Source organism: Gadus chalcogrammus, chromosome 12 (genome assembly GCF_026213295.1).
Source record: "Gadus chalcogrammus isolate NIFS_2021 chromosome 12, NIFS_Gcha_1.0, whole genome shotgun sequence".
Lineage (NCBI taxonomy): Eukaryota > Metazoa > Chordata > Actinopteri > Gadiformes > Gadidae > Gadus > Gadus chalcogrammus.
This window is the reverse complement of record NC_079423.1, coordinates 9,847,067-9,859,897: the sequence shown is the minus strand read 5'-3', so window position 1 is coordinate 9,859,897 and position 12,831 is coordinate 9,847,067. Positions and strand designations below refer to the sequence as shown.

The 12,831-nt window shown below is 44.4% G+C and overlaps 20 non-coding genes across 20 annotated transcripts; all 20 read right to left on the bottom strand.

Annotated features, from left to right (window-relative positions):
- Positions 1 to 146: 146 nt before the first annotated feature.
- LOC130398064 (5S ribosomal RNA) lies at positions 147 to 265 on the bottom strand. Its single transcript, XR_008900649.1, has one exon. It is a non-coding gene; the product is annotated as a 5S ribosomal RNA (ribosomal RNA).
- Positions 266 to 794: 529 nt separating this feature from the next.
- On the bottom strand, positions 795 to 913 carry LOC130398063 (5S ribosomal RNA). The gene has a single exon (XR_008900648.1). It is a non-coding gene; the product is annotated as a 5S ribosomal RNA (ribosomal RNA).
- Positions 914 to 1,442: 529 nt separating this feature from the next.
- Positions 1,443 to 1,561, bottom strand: LOC130398062 (5S ribosomal RNA). Its single transcript, XR_008900647.1, has one exon. It is a non-coding gene; the product is annotated as a 5S ribosomal RNA (ribosomal RNA).
- A 529-nt stretch (positions 1,562 to 2,090) lies between these two features.
- Positions 2,091 to 2,209, bottom strand: LOC130398061 (5S ribosomal RNA). Its single transcript, XR_008900646.1, has one exon. It is a non-coding gene; the product is annotated as a 5S ribosomal RNA (ribosomal RNA).
- A 529-nt stretch (positions 2,210 to 2,738) lies between these two features.
- On the bottom strand, positions 2,739 to 2,857 carry LOC130398060 (5S ribosomal RNA). Its single transcript, XR_008900645.1, has one exon. It is a non-coding gene; the product is annotated as a 5S ribosomal RNA (ribosomal RNA).
- A 529-nt stretch (positions 2,858 to 3,386) lies between these two features.
- LOC130398059 (5S ribosomal RNA) lies at positions 3,387 to 3,505 on the bottom strand. Its single transcript, XR_008900644.1, has one exon. It is a non-coding gene; the product is annotated as a 5S ribosomal RNA (ribosomal RNA).
- Positions 3,506 to 4,034: 529 nt separating this feature from the next.
- LOC130398058 (5S ribosomal RNA) lies at positions 4,035 to 4,153 on the bottom strand. The gene has a single exon (XR_008900643.1). It is a non-coding gene; the product is annotated as a 5S ribosomal RNA (ribosomal RNA).
- Positions 4,154 to 4,671: 518 nt separating this feature from the next.
- LOC130398056 (5S ribosomal RNA) lies at positions 4,672 to 4,790 on the bottom strand. Its single transcript, XR_008900642.1, has one exon. It is a non-coding gene; the product is annotated as a 5S ribosomal RNA (ribosomal RNA).
- A 519-nt stretch (positions 4,791 to 5,309) lies between these two features.
- Positions 5,310 to 5,428, bottom strand: LOC130398054 (5S ribosomal RNA). Its single transcript, XR_008900640.1, has one exon. It is a non-coding gene; the product is annotated as a 5S ribosomal RNA (ribosomal RNA).
- Positions 5,429 to 5,956: 528 nt separating this feature from the next.
- Positions 5,957 to 6,075, bottom strand: LOC130398053 (5S ribosomal RNA). Its single transcript, XR_008900639.1, has one exon. It is a non-coding gene; the product is annotated as a 5S ribosomal RNA (ribosomal RNA).
- A 528-nt stretch (positions 6,076 to 6,603) lies between these two features.
- On the bottom strand, positions 6,604 to 6,722 carry LOC130398052 (5S ribosomal RNA). The gene has a single exon (XR_008900638.1). It is a non-coding gene; the product is annotated as a 5S ribosomal RNA (ribosomal RNA).
- A 518-nt stretch (positions 6,723 to 7,240) lies between these two features.
- On the bottom strand, positions 7,241 to 7,359 carry LOC130398051 (5S ribosomal RNA). The gene has a single exon (XR_008900637.1). It is a non-coding gene; the product is annotated as a 5S ribosomal RNA (ribosomal RNA).
- Positions 7,360 to 7,887: 528 nt separating this feature from the next.
- Positions 7,888 to 8,006, bottom strand: LOC130398050 (5S ribosomal RNA). The gene has a single exon (XR_008900636.1). It is a non-coding gene; the product is annotated as a 5S ribosomal RNA (ribosomal RNA).
- Positions 8,007 to 8,524: 518 nt separating this feature from the next.
- Positions 8,525 to 8,643, bottom strand: LOC130398049 (5S ribosomal RNA). The gene has a single exon (XR_008900635.1). It is a non-coding gene; the product is annotated as a 5S ribosomal RNA (ribosomal RNA).
- A 518-nt stretch (positions 8,644 to 9,161) lies between these two features.
- LOC130398048 (5S ribosomal RNA) lies at positions 9,162 to 9,280 on the bottom strand. The gene has a single exon (XR_008900634.1). It is a non-coding gene; the product is annotated as a 5S ribosomal RNA (ribosomal RNA).
- A 527-nt stretch (positions 9,281 to 9,807) lies between these two features.
- On the bottom strand, positions 9,808 to 9,926 carry LOC130398047 (5S ribosomal RNA). Its single transcript, XR_008900633.1, has one exon. It is a non-coding gene; the product is annotated as a 5S ribosomal RNA (ribosomal RNA).
- Positions 9,927 to 10,455: 529 nt separating this feature from the next.
- LOC130400037 (5S ribosomal RNA) lies at positions 10,456 to 10,574 on the bottom strand. Its single transcript, XR_008902523.1, has one exon. It is a non-coding gene; the product is annotated as a 5S ribosomal RNA (ribosomal RNA).
- A 529-nt stretch (positions 10,575 to 11,103) lies between these two features.
- LOC130398046 (5S ribosomal RNA) lies at positions 11,104 to 11,222 on the bottom strand. Its single transcript, XR_008900632.1, has one exon. It is a non-coding gene; the product is annotated as a 5S ribosomal RNA (ribosomal RNA).
- A 526-nt stretch (positions 11,223 to 11,748) lies between these two features.
- On the bottom strand, positions 11,749 to 11,867 carry LOC130398045 (5S ribosomal RNA). Its single transcript, XR_008900631.1, has one exon. It is a non-coding gene; the product is annotated as a 5S ribosomal RNA (ribosomal RNA).
- Positions 11,868 to 12,383: 516 nt separating this feature from the next.
- Positions 12,384 to 12,501, bottom strand: LOC130395789 (5S ribosomal RNA). The gene has a single exon (XR_008898803.1). It is a non-coding gene; the product is annotated as a 5S ribosomal RNA (ribosomal RNA).
- Positions 12,502 to 12,831: the final 330 nt, after the last annotated feature.

The window sequence follows — 12,831 nt, the reverse complement described above, 5'->3', positions numbered from 1 at the left end:
TCCTCATGTTTCACAAAAATAGTTTTGAGAGACGTTGTCAGTTTTTGTATGTTGCTTAAATCCTCCAAAGCGGTTGGCAGTAAACATCAGGTCACGGTACGCCACGGTAGGCCACGGAGTCAATGAGCTCGAGTTGAAAAAGAAAAAGCTTACAGCACCTGGTATTCCCAGGCGGTCTCCCATCCAAGTACTAACCAGGCCCGACCCTGCTTAGCTTCCGAGATCAGACGAGATCGGGCGTGTTCAGGGTGGTATGGCCGTAAGCAATTAGTGCAGGCGCAAAACCAGGTTTTATACAGTAGCACATAAGGAGTGAGAAAGCTGCTGAGGCTCGACGTTACACTTTTACAAAAACAATCATTAGTTAGATATAAACGGCAGTAATTGATTCAGTAGGACTCCTTATCCATGTAAACGATCATTGTGACATCTGAATTCATTAATTATCTGAAATACACTGCGTGTGCGTGTGATGTTAAATGTTTGAACCAAGGTTAACGGTTAAAGTGTCAGAGAATGGGTGGTGATTTTTTGACGTCCTCCCATGATCTGAAGTGAGCGTGCGTGTTTGTGTTGGTGAAAGTTTAAGAAATGTACAACTGTCGGTTCAGCTCTCTGGTGCTCCCTGCTGGCAGTATCACTATACTGTCCTCATGTTTCACAAAAATAGTTTTGAGAGACGTTGTCAGTTTTTGTATGTTGCTTAAATCCTCCAAAGCGGTTGGCAGTAAACATCAGGTCACGGTACGCCACGGTAGGCCACGGAGGCAATGAGCTCGAGTTGAAAAAGAAAAAGCTTACAGCACCTGGTATTCCCAGGCGGTCTCCCATCCAAGTACTAACCAGGCCCGACCCTGCTTAGCTTCCGAGATCAGACGAGATCGGGCGTGTTCAGGGTGGTATGGCCGTAAGCAATTAGTGCAGGCGCAAAACCAGGTTTTATACAGTAGCACATAAGGAGTGAGAAAGCTGCTGAGGCTCGACGTTACACTTTTACAAAAACAATCATTAGTTAGATATAAACGGCAGTAATTGATTCAGTAGGACTCCTTATCCATGTAAACGATCATTGTGACATCTGAATTCATTAATTATCTGAAATACACTGCGTGTGCGTGTGATGTTAAATGTTTGAACCAAGGTTAACGGTTAAAGTGTCAGAGAATGGGTGGTGATTTTTTGACGTCCTCCCATGATCTGAAGTGAGCGTGCGTGTTTGTGTTGGTGAAAGTTTAAGAAATGTACAACTGTCGGTTCAGCTCTCTGGTGCTCCCTGCTGGCAGTATCACTATACTGTCCTCATGTTTCACAAAAATAGTTTTGAGAGACGTTGTCAGTTTTTGTATGTTGCTTAAATCCTCCAAAGCGGTTGGCAGTAAACATCAGGTCACGGTACGCCACGGTAGGCCACGGAGTCAATGAGCTCGAGTTGAAAAAGAAAAAGCTTACAGCACCTGGTATTCCCAGGCGGTCTCCCATCCAAGTACTAACCAGGCCCGACCCTGCTTAGCTTCCGAGATCAGACGAGATCGGGCGTGTTCAGGGTGGTATGGCCGTAAGCAATTAGTGCAGGCGCAAAACCAGGTTTTATACAGTAGCACATAAGGAGTGAGAAAGCTGCTGAGGCTCGACGTTACACTTTTACAAAAACAATCATTAGTTAGATATAAACGGCAGTAATTGATTCAGTAGGACTCCTTATCCATGTAAACGATCATTGTGACATCTGAATTCATTAATTATCTGAAATACACTGCGTGTGCGTGTGATGTTAAATGTTTGAACCAAGGTTAACGGTTAAAGTGTCAGAGAATGGGTGGTGATTTTTTGACGTCCTCCCATGATCTGAAGTGAGCGTGCGTGTTTGTGTTGGTGAAAGTTTAAGAAATGTACAACTGTCGGTTCAGCTCTCTGGTGCTCCCTGCTGGCAGTATCACTATACTGTCCTCATGTTTCACAAAAATAGTTTTGAGAGACGTTGTCAGTTTTTGTATGTTGCTTAAATCCTCCAAAGCGGTTGGCAGTAAACATCAGGTCACGGTACGCCACGGTAGGCCACGGAGTCAATGAGCTCGAGTTGAAAAAGAAAAAGCTTACAGCACCTGGTATTCCCAGGCGGTCTCCCATCCAAGTACTAACCAGGCCCGACCCTGCTTAGCTTCCGAGATCAGACGAGATCGGGCGTGTTCAGGGTGGTATGGCCGTAAGCAATTAGTGCAGGCGCAAAACCAGGTTTTATACAGTAGCACATAAGGAGTGAGAAAGCTGCTGAGGCTCGACGTTACACTTTTACAAAAACAATCATTAGTTAGATATAAACGGCAGTAATTGATTCAGTAGGACTCCTTATCCATGTAAACGATCATTGTGACATCTGAATTCATTAATTATCTGAAATACACTGCGTGTGCGTGTGATGTTAAATGTTTGAACCAAGGTTAACGGTTAAAGTGTCAGAGAATGGGTGGTGATTTTTTGACGTCCTCCCATGATCTGAAGTGAGCGTGCGTGTTTGTGTTGGTGAAAGTTTAAGAAATGTACAACTGTCGGTTCAGCTCTCTGGTGCTCCCTGCTGGCAGTATCACTATACTGTCCTCATGTTTCACAAAAATAGTTTTGAGAGACGTTGTCAGTTTTTGTATGTTGCTTAAATCCTCCAAAGCGGTTGGCAGTAAACATCAGGTCACGGTACGCCACGGTAGGCCACGGAGTCAATGAGCTCGAGTTGAAAAAGAAAAAGCTTACAGCACCTGGTATTCCCAGGCGGTCTCCCATCCAAGTACTAACCAGGCCCGACCCTGCTTAGCTTCCGAGATCAGACGAGATCGGGCGTGTTCAGGGTGGTATGGCCGTAAGCAATTAGTGCAGGCGCAAAACCAGGTTTTATACAGTAGCACATAAGGAGTGAGAAAGCTGCTGAGGCTCGACGTTACACTTTTACAAAAACAATCATTAGTTAGATATAAACGGCAGTAATTGATTCAGTAGGACTCCTTATCCATGTAAACGATCATTGTGACATCTGAATTCATTAATTATCTGAAATACACTGCGTGTGCGTGTGATGTTAAATGTTTGAACCAAGGTTAACGGTTAAAGTGTCAGAGAATGGGTGGTGATTTTTTGACGTCCTCCCATGATCTGAAGTGAGCGTGCGTGTTTGTGTTGGTGAAAGTTTAAGAAATGTACAACTGTCGGTTCAGCTCTCTGGTGCTCCCTGCTGGCAGTATCACTATACTGTCCTCATGTTTCACAAAAATAGTTTTGAGAGACGTTGTCAGTTTTTGTATGTTGCTTAAATCCTCCAAAGCGGTTGGCAGTAAACATCAGGTCACGGTACGCCACGGTAGGCCACGGAGGCAATGAGCTCGAGTTGAAAAAGAAAAAGCTTACAGCACCTGGTATTCCCAGGCGGTCTCCCATCCAAGTACTAACCAGGCCCGACCCTGCTTAGCTTCCGAGATCAGACGAGATCGGGCGTGTTCAGGGTGGTATGGCCGTAAGCAATTAGTGCAGGCGCAAAACCAGGTTTTATACAGTAGCACATAAGGAGTGAGAAAGCTGCTGAGGCTCGACGTTACACTTTTACAAAAACAATCATTAGTTAGATATAAACGGCAGTAATTGATTCAGTAGGACTCCTTATCCATGTAAACGATCATTGTGACATCTGAATTCATTAATTATCTGAAATACACTGCGTGTGCGTGTGATGTTAAATGTTTGAACCAAGGTTAACGGTTAAAGTGTCAGAGAATGGGTGGTGATTTTTTGACGTCCTCCCATGATCTGAAGTGAGCGTGCGTGTTTGTGTTGGTGAAAGTTTAAGAAATGTACAACTGTCGGTTCAGCTCTCTGGTGCTCCCTGCTGGCAGTATCACTATACTGTCCTCATGTTTCACAAAAATAGTTTTGAGAGACGTTGTCAGTTTTTGTATGTTGCTTAAATCCTCCAAAGCGGTTGGCAGTAAACATCAGGTCACGGTACGCCACGGTAGGCCACGGAGTCAATGAGCTCGAGTTGAAAAAGAAAAAGCTTACAGCACCTGGTATTCCCAGGCGGTCTCCCATCCAAGTACTAACCAGGCCCGACCCTGCTTAGCTTCCGAGATCAGACGAGATCGGGCGTGTTCAGGGTGGTATGGCCGTAAGCAATTAGTGCAGGCGCAAACCAGGTTTTATACAGTAGCACATAAGGAGTGAGAAAGCTGCTGAGGCTCGACGTTACACTCTTACAAAAACAATCATTAGTTAGATATAAACGGCAGTAATTGATTCAGTAGGACTCCTTATCCATGTAAACGATCATTGTGACATCTGAATTCATTAATTATCTGAAATACACTGCGTGTGCGTGTGATGTTAAATGTTTGAACCAAGGTTAACGGTTAAAGTGTCAGAGAATGGGTGGTGATTTTTTGACGTCCTCCCATGATCTGAAGTGAGCGTGCGTGTTTGTGTTGGTGAAAGTTTAAGAAATGTACAACTGTCGGTTCAGCTCTCTGGTGCTCCCTGCTGGCAGTATCACTATACTGTCCTCATGTTTCACAAAAATAGTTTTGAGAGACGTTGTCAGTTTTTGTATGTTGCTTAAATCCTCCAAAGCGGTTGGCAGTAAACATCAGGTCACGGTACGCCACGGAGTCAATGAGCTCGAGTTGAAAAAGAAAAAGCTTACAGCACCTGGTATTCCCAGGCGGTCTCCCATCCAAGTACTAACCAGGCCCGACCCTGCTTAGCTTCCGAGATCAGACGAGATCGGGCGTGTTCAGGGTGGTATGGCCGTAAGCAATTAGTGCAGGCGCAAAACCAGGTTTTATACAGTAGCACATAAGGAGTGAGAAAGCTGCTGAGGCTCGACGTTACACTTTTACAAAAACAATCATTAGTTAGATATAAACGGCAGTAATTGATTCAGTAGGACTCCTTATCCATGTAAACGATCATTGTGACATCTGAATTCATTAATTATCTGAAATACACTGCGTGTGCGTGTGATGTTAAATGTTTGAACCAAGGTTAACGGTTAAAGTGTCAGAGAATGGGTGGTGATTTTTTGACGTCCTCCCATGATCTGAAGTGAGCGTGCGTGTTTGTGTTGGTGAAAGTTTAAGAAATGTACAACTGTCGGTTCAGCTCTCTGGTGCTCCCTGCTGGCAGTATCACTATACTGTCCTCATGTTTCACAAAAATAGTTTTGAGAGACGTTGTCAGTTTTTGTATGTTGCTTAAATCCTCCAAAGCGGTTGGCAGTAAACATCAGGTCACGGTACGCCACGGAGTCAATGAGCTCGAGTTGAAAAAGAAAAAGCTTACAGCACCTGGTATTCCCAGGCGGTCTCCCATCCAAGTACTAACCAGGCCCGACCCTGCTTAGCTTCCGAGATCAGACGAGATCGGGCGTGTTCAGGGTGGTATGGCCGTAAGCAATTAGTGCAGGCGCAAAACCAGGTTTTATACAGTAGCACATAAGGAGTGAGAAAGCTGCTGAGGCTCGACGTTACACTTTTACAAAAACAATCATTAGTTAGATATAAACGGCAGTAATTGATTCAGTAGGACTCCTTATCCATGTAAACGATCATTGTGACATCTGAATTCATTAATTATCTGAAATACACTGCGTGTGCGTGTGATGTTAAATGTTTGAACCAAGGTTAACGGTTAAAGTGTCAGAGAATGGGTGGTGATTTTTGACGTCCTCCCATGATCTGAAGTGAGCGTGCGTGTTTGTGTTGGTGAAAGTTTAAGAAATGTACAACTGTCGGTTCAGCTCTCTGGTGCTCCCTGCTGGCAGTATCACTATACTGTCCTCATGTTTCACAAAAATAGTTTTGAGAGACGTTGTCAGTTTTTGTATGTTGCTTAAATCCTCCAAAGCGGTTGGCAGTAAACATCAGGTCACGGTACGCCACGGTAGGCCACGGAGTCAATGAGCTCGAGTTGAAAAAGAAAAAGCTTACAGCACCTGGTATTCCCAGGCGGTCTCCCATCCAAGTACTAACCAGGCCCGACCCTGCTTAGCTTCCGAGATCAGACGAGATCGGGCGTGTTCAGGGTGGTATGGCCGTAAGCAATTAGTGCAGGCGCAAAACCAGGTTTTATACAGTAGCACATAAGGAGTGAGAAAGCTGCTGAGGCTCGACGTTACACTTTTACAAAAACAATCATTAGTTAGATATAAACGGCAGTAATTGATTCAGTAGGACTCCTTATCCATGTAAACGATCATTGTGACATCTGAATTCATTAATTATCTGAAATACACTGCGTGTGCGTGTGATGTTAAATGTTTGAACCAAGGTTAACGGTTAAAGTGTCAGAGAATGGGTGGTGATTTTTTGACGTCCTCCCATGATCTGAAGTGAGCGTGCGTGTTTGTGTTGGTGAAAGTTTAAGAAATGTACAACTGTCGGTTCAGCTCTCTGGTGCTCCCTGCTGGCAGTATCACTATACTGTCCTCATGTTTCACAAAAATAGTTTTGAGAGACGTTGTCAGTTTTGTATGTTGCTTAAATCCTCCAAAGCGGTTGGCAGTAAACATCAGGTCACGGTACGCCACGGTAGGCCACGGAGTCAATGAGCTCGAGTTGAAAAAGAAAAAGCTTACAGCACCTGGTATTCCCAGGCGGTCTCCCATCCAAGTACTAACCAGGCCCGACCCTGCTTAGCTTCCGAGATCAGACGAGATCGGGCGTGTTCAGGGTGGTATGGCCGTAAGCAATTAGTGCAGGCGCAAAACCAGGTTTTATACAGTAGCACATAAGGAGTGAGAAAGCTGCTGAGGCTCGACGTTACACTCTTACAAAAACAATCATTAGTTAGATATAAACGGCAGTAATTGATTCAGTAGGACTCCTTATCCATGTAAACGATCATTGTGACATCTGAATTCATTAATTATCTGAAATACACTGCGTGTGCGTGTGATGTTAAATGTTTGAACCAAGGTTAACGGTTAAAGTGTCAGAGAATGGGTGGTGATTTTTGACGTCCTCCCATGATCTGAAGTGAGCGTGCGTGTTTGTGTTGGTGAAAGTTTAAGAAATGTACAACTGTCGGTTCAGCTCTCTGGTGCTCCCTGCTGGCAGTATCACTATACTGTCCTCATGTTTCACAAAAATAGTTTTGAGAGACGTTGTCAGTTTTTGTATGTTGCTTAAATCCTCCAAAGCGGTTGGCAGTAAACATCAGGTCACGGTACGCCACGGAGTCAATGAGCTCGAGTTGAAAAAGAAAAAGCTTACAGCACCTGGTATTCCCAGGCGGTCTCCCATCCAAGTACTAACCAGGCCCGACCCTGCTTAGCTTCCGAGATCAGACGAGATCGGGCGTGTTCAGGGTGGTATGGCCGTAAGCAATTAGTGCAGGCGCAAAACCAGGTTTTATACAGTAGCACATAAGGAGTGAGAAAGCTGCTGAGGCTCGACGTTACACTTTTACAAAAACAATCATTAGTTAGATATAAACGGCAGTAATTGATTCAGTAGGACTCCTTATCCATGTAAACGATCATTGTGACATCTGAATTCATTAATTATCTGAAATACACTGCGTGTGCGTGTGATGTTAAATGTTTGAACCAAGGTTAACGGTTAAAGTGTCAGAGAATGGGTGGTGATTTTTTGACGTCCTCCCATGATCTGAAGTGAGCGTGCGTGTTTGTGTTGGTGAAAGTTTAAGAAATGTACAACTGTCGGTTCAGCTCTCTGGTGCTCCCTGCTGGCAGTATCACTATACTGTCCTCATGTTTCACAAAATTAGTTTTGAGAGACGTTGTCAGTTTTTGTATGTTGCTTAAATCCTCCAAAGCGGTTGGCAGTAAACATCAGGTCACGGTACGCCACGGTAGCCACGGAGTCAATGAGCTCGAGTTGAAAAAGAAAAAGCTTACAGCACCTGGTATTCCCAGGCGGTCTCCCATCCAAGTACTAACCAGGCCCGACCCTGCTTAGCTTCCGAGATCAGACGAGATCGGGCGTGTTCAGGGTGGTATGGCCGTAAGCAATTAGTGCAGGCGCAAAACCAGGTTTTATACAGTAGCACATAAGGAGTGAGAAAGCTGCTGAGGCTCGACGTTACACTTTTACAAAAACAATCATTAGTTAGATATAAACGGCAGTAATTGATTCAGTAGGACTCCTTATCCATGTAAACGATCATTGTGACATCTGAATTCATTAATTATCTGAAATACACTGCGTGTGCGTGTGATGTTAAATGTTTGAACCAAGGTTAACGGTTAAAGTGTCAGAGAATGGGTGGTGATTTTTTGACGTCCTCCCATGATCTGAAGTGAGCGTGCGTGTTTGTGTTGGTGAAAGTTTAAGAAATGTACAACTGTCGGTTCAGCTCTCTGGTGCTCCTGCTGGCAGTATCACTATACTGTCCTCATGTTTCACAAAAATAGTTTTGAGAGACGTTGTCAGTTTTTGTATGTTGCTTAAATCCTCCAAAGCGGTTGGCAGTAAACATCAGGTCACGGTACGCCACGGAGTCAATGAGCTCGAGTTGAAAAAGAAAAAGCTTACAGCACCTGGTATTCCCAGGCGGTCTCCCATCCAAGTACTAACCAGGCCCGACCCTGCTTAGCTTCCGAGATCAGACGAGATCGGGCGTGTTCAGGGTGGTATGGCCGTAAGCAATTAGTGCAGGCGCAAAACCAGGTTTTATACAGTAGCACATAAGGAGTGAGAAAGCTGCTGAGGCTCGACGTTACACTCTTACAAAAACAATCATTAGTTAGATATAAACGGCAGTAATTGATTCAGTAGGACTCCTTATCCATGTAAACGATCATTGTGACATCTGAATTCATTAATTATCTGAAATACACTGCGTGTGCGTGTGATGTTAAATGTTTGAACCAAGGTTAACGGTTAAAGTGTCAGAGAATGGGTGGTGATTTTTTGACGTCCTCCCATGATCTGAAGTGAGCGTGCGTGTTTGTGTTGGTGAAAGTTTAAGAAATGTACAACTGTCGGTTCAGCTCTCTGGTGCTCCCTGCTGGCAGTATCACTATACTGTCCTCATGTTTCACAAAAATAGTTTTGAGAGACGTTGTCAGTTTTTGTATGTTGCTTAAATCCTCCAAAGCGGTTGGCAGTAAACATCAGGTCACGGTACGCCACGGAGTCAATGAGCTCGAGTTGAAAAAGAAAAGCTTACAGCACCTGGTATTCCCAGGCGGTCTCCCATCCAAGTACTAACCAGGCCCGACCCTGCTTAGCTTCCGAGATCAGACGAGATCGGGCGTGTTCAGGGTGGTATGGCCGTAAGCAATTAGTGCAGGCGCAAAACCAGGTTTTATACAGTAGCACATAAGGAGTGAGAAAGCTGCTGAGGCTCGACGTTACACTTTACAAAAACAATCATTAGTTAGATATAAACGGCAGTAATTGATTCAGTAGGACTCCTTATCCATGTAAACGATCATTGTGACATCTGAATTCATTAATTATCTGAAATACACTGCGTGTGCGTGTGATGTTAAATGTTTGAACCAAGGTTAACGGTTAAAGTGTCAGAGAATGGGTGGTGATTTTTTGACGTCCTCCCATGATCTGAAGTGAGCGTGCGTGTTTGTGTTGGTGAAAGTTTAAGAAATGTACAACTGTCGGTTCAGCTCTCTGGTGCTCCCTGCTGGCAGTATCACTATACTGTCCTCATGTTTCACAAAAATAGTTTTGAGAGACGTTGTCAGTTTTTGTATGTTGCTTAAATCCTCCAAAGCGGTTGGCAGTAAACATCAGGTCACGGTACGCCACGGTAGGCCACGGAGGCAATGAGCTCGAGTTGAAAAAGAAAAGCTTACAGCACCTGGTATTCCCAGGCGGTCTCCCATCCAAGTACTAACCAGGCCCGACCCTGCTTAGCTTCCGAGATCAGACGAGATCGGGCGTGTTCAGGGTGGTATGGCCGTAAGCAATTAGTGCAGGCGCAAAACCAGGTTTTATACAGTAGCACATAAGGAGTGAGAAAGCTGCTGAGGCTCGACGTTACACTTTTACAAAAACAATCATTAGTTAGATATAAACGGCAGTAATTGATTCAGTAGGACTCCTTATCCATGTAAACGATCATTGTGACATCTGAATTCATTAATTATCTGAAATACACTGCGTGTGCGTGTGATGTTAAATGTTTGAACCAAGGTTAACGGTTAAAGTGTCAGAGAATGGGTGGTGATTTTTTGACGTCCTCCCATGATCTGAAGTGAGCGTGCGTGTTTGTGTTGGTGAAAGTTTAAGAAATGTACAACTGTCGGTTCAGCTCTCTGGTGCTCCCTGCTGGCAGTATCACTATACTGTCCTCATGTTTCACAAAAATAGTTTTGAGAGACGTTGTCAGTTTTTGTATGTTGCTTAAATCCTCCAAAGCGGTTGGCAGTAAACATCAGGTCACGGTACGCCACGGTAGGCCACGGAGTCAATGAGCTCGAGTTGAAAAAGAAAAAGCTTACAGCACCTGTTATTCCCAGGCGGTCTCCCATCCAAGTACTAACCAGGCCCGACCCTGCTTAGCTTCCGAGATCAGACGAGATCGGGCGTGTTCAGGGTGGTATGGCCGTAAGCAATTAGTGCAGGCGCAAAACCAGGTTTATACAGTAGCACATAAGGAGTGAGAAAGCTGCTGAGGCTCGACGTTACACTTTTACAAAAACAATCATTAGTTAGATATAAACGGCAGTAATTGATTCAGTAGGACTCCTTATCCATGTAAACGATCATTGTGACATCTGAATTCATTAATTATCTGAAATACACTGCGTGTGCGTGTGATGTTAAATGTTTGAACCAAGGTTAACGGTTAAAGTGTCAGAGAATGGGTGGTGATTTTTGACGTCCTCCCATGATCTGAAGTGAGCGTGCGTGTTTGTGTTGGTGAAAGTTTAAGAAATGTACAACTGTCGGTTTCAGCTCTCTGGTGCTCCCTGCTGGCAGTATCACTATACTGTCCTCATGTTTCACAAAAATAGTTTTGAGAGACGTTGTCAGTTTTTGTATGTTGCTTAAATCCTCCAAAGCGGTTGGCAGTAAACATCAGGTCACGGTACGCCACGTTAGGCCACGGAGTCAATGAGCTCGAGTTGAAAAAAGAAAAAGCTTACAGCACCTGGTATTCCCAGGCGGTCTCCCATCCAAGTACTAACCAGGCCCGACCCTGCTTAGCTTCCGAGATCAGACGAGATCGGGCGTGTTCAGGGTGGTATGGCCGTAAGCAATTAGTGCAGGCGCAAAACCAGGTTTTATACAGTAGCACTTAAGGAGTGAGAAAGCTGCTGAGGCTCGACGTTACACTTTCACAAAAACAATCATTAGTTAGATATAAACGGCAGTAATTGATTCAGTAGGACTCCTTATCCATGTAAACGATCATTGTGACATCTGAATTCATTAATTATCTGAAATACACTGCGTGTGCGTGTGATGTTAAATGTTTGAACCAAGGTTAACGGTTAAAGTGTCAGAGAATGGGTGGTGATTTTTTGACGTCCTCCCATGATCTGAAGTGAGCGTGCGTGTTTGTGTTGGTGAAAGTTTAAGAAATGTACAACTGTCGGTTCAGCTCTCTGGTGCTCCCTGCTGGCAGTATCACTATACTGTCCTCATGTTTCACAAAAATAGTTTTGAGAGACGTTGTCAGTTTTGTATGTGCTTAAATCCTCCAAAGCGGTTGGCAGTAAACATCAGGTCACGGTACGCCACGGTAGGCCACGGAGGCAATGAGCTCGAGTTGAAAAAGAAAAGCTTACAGCACCTGGTATTCCCAGGCGGTCTCCCATCCAAGTACTAACCAGGCCCGACCCTGCTTAGCTTCCGAGATCAGACGAGATCGGGCGTGTTCAGGGTGGTATGGCCGTAAGCAATTAGTGCTAGGCGCAAAACCAGGTTTTATACAGTAGCACATAAGGAGTGAGAAAGCTGCTGAGGCTCGACGTTACACTTTACAAAAACAATCATTAGTTAGATATAAACGGCAGTAATTGATTCAGTAGACTCCTTATCCATGTAAACGATCATTGTGACATCTGAATTCATTAATTATCTGAAATACACTGCGTGTGCGTGTATGATTTAAATGTTTGAACCAAGGTTACGGTTAAAGTGTCAGAGAATGGGTGGTGATTTTTTGACGTCCTCCCATGATCTGAAGTGAGCGTGCGTGTTTGTGTTGGTGAAAGTTTAAGAAATGTACAACTGTCGGTTCAGCTCTCTGGTGCTCCCTGCTGGCAGTATCACTATACTGTCCTCATGTTTCACAAAAATAGTTTTGAGAGACGTTGTCAGTTTTTGTATGTTGCTTAAATCCTCCAAAGCGGTTGGCAGTAAACATCAGGTCACGGTACGCCACGGAGTCAATGAGCTCGAGTTGAAAAAGAAAGCTTACAGCACCTGGTATTCCCAGGCGGTCTCCCATCCAGTACTAACCAGCCCGACCCTGCTTAGCTTCCGAGATCAGAACGAGATCGGGCGTGTTCAGGGTGGTATGGCCGTAAGAAATTAGTGCAGGCGCAAAACCAGGTTTTATACAGTAGCACATAAGGAGTGAGAAAGCTGCTGAGGCTCGACGTTACACTTTTACAAAAACAATCATTAGTTAGATATAAACGGCAGTAATTGATTCAGTAGGACTCCTTATCCATGGAAACCATCATTGTGACATCTGAATTCATTAATTATCTGAAATACACTGCGTGCTGCGTGTGATGTTAAATGTTTGAACCAAGGTTAACGGTTAAAGTGTCAGAGAATGGGTGGTGATTTTTTGACGTCCTCCCATGATCTGAAGTGAGCGTGCGTGTTTGTGTTGGTGAAAGTTTAAGAAATG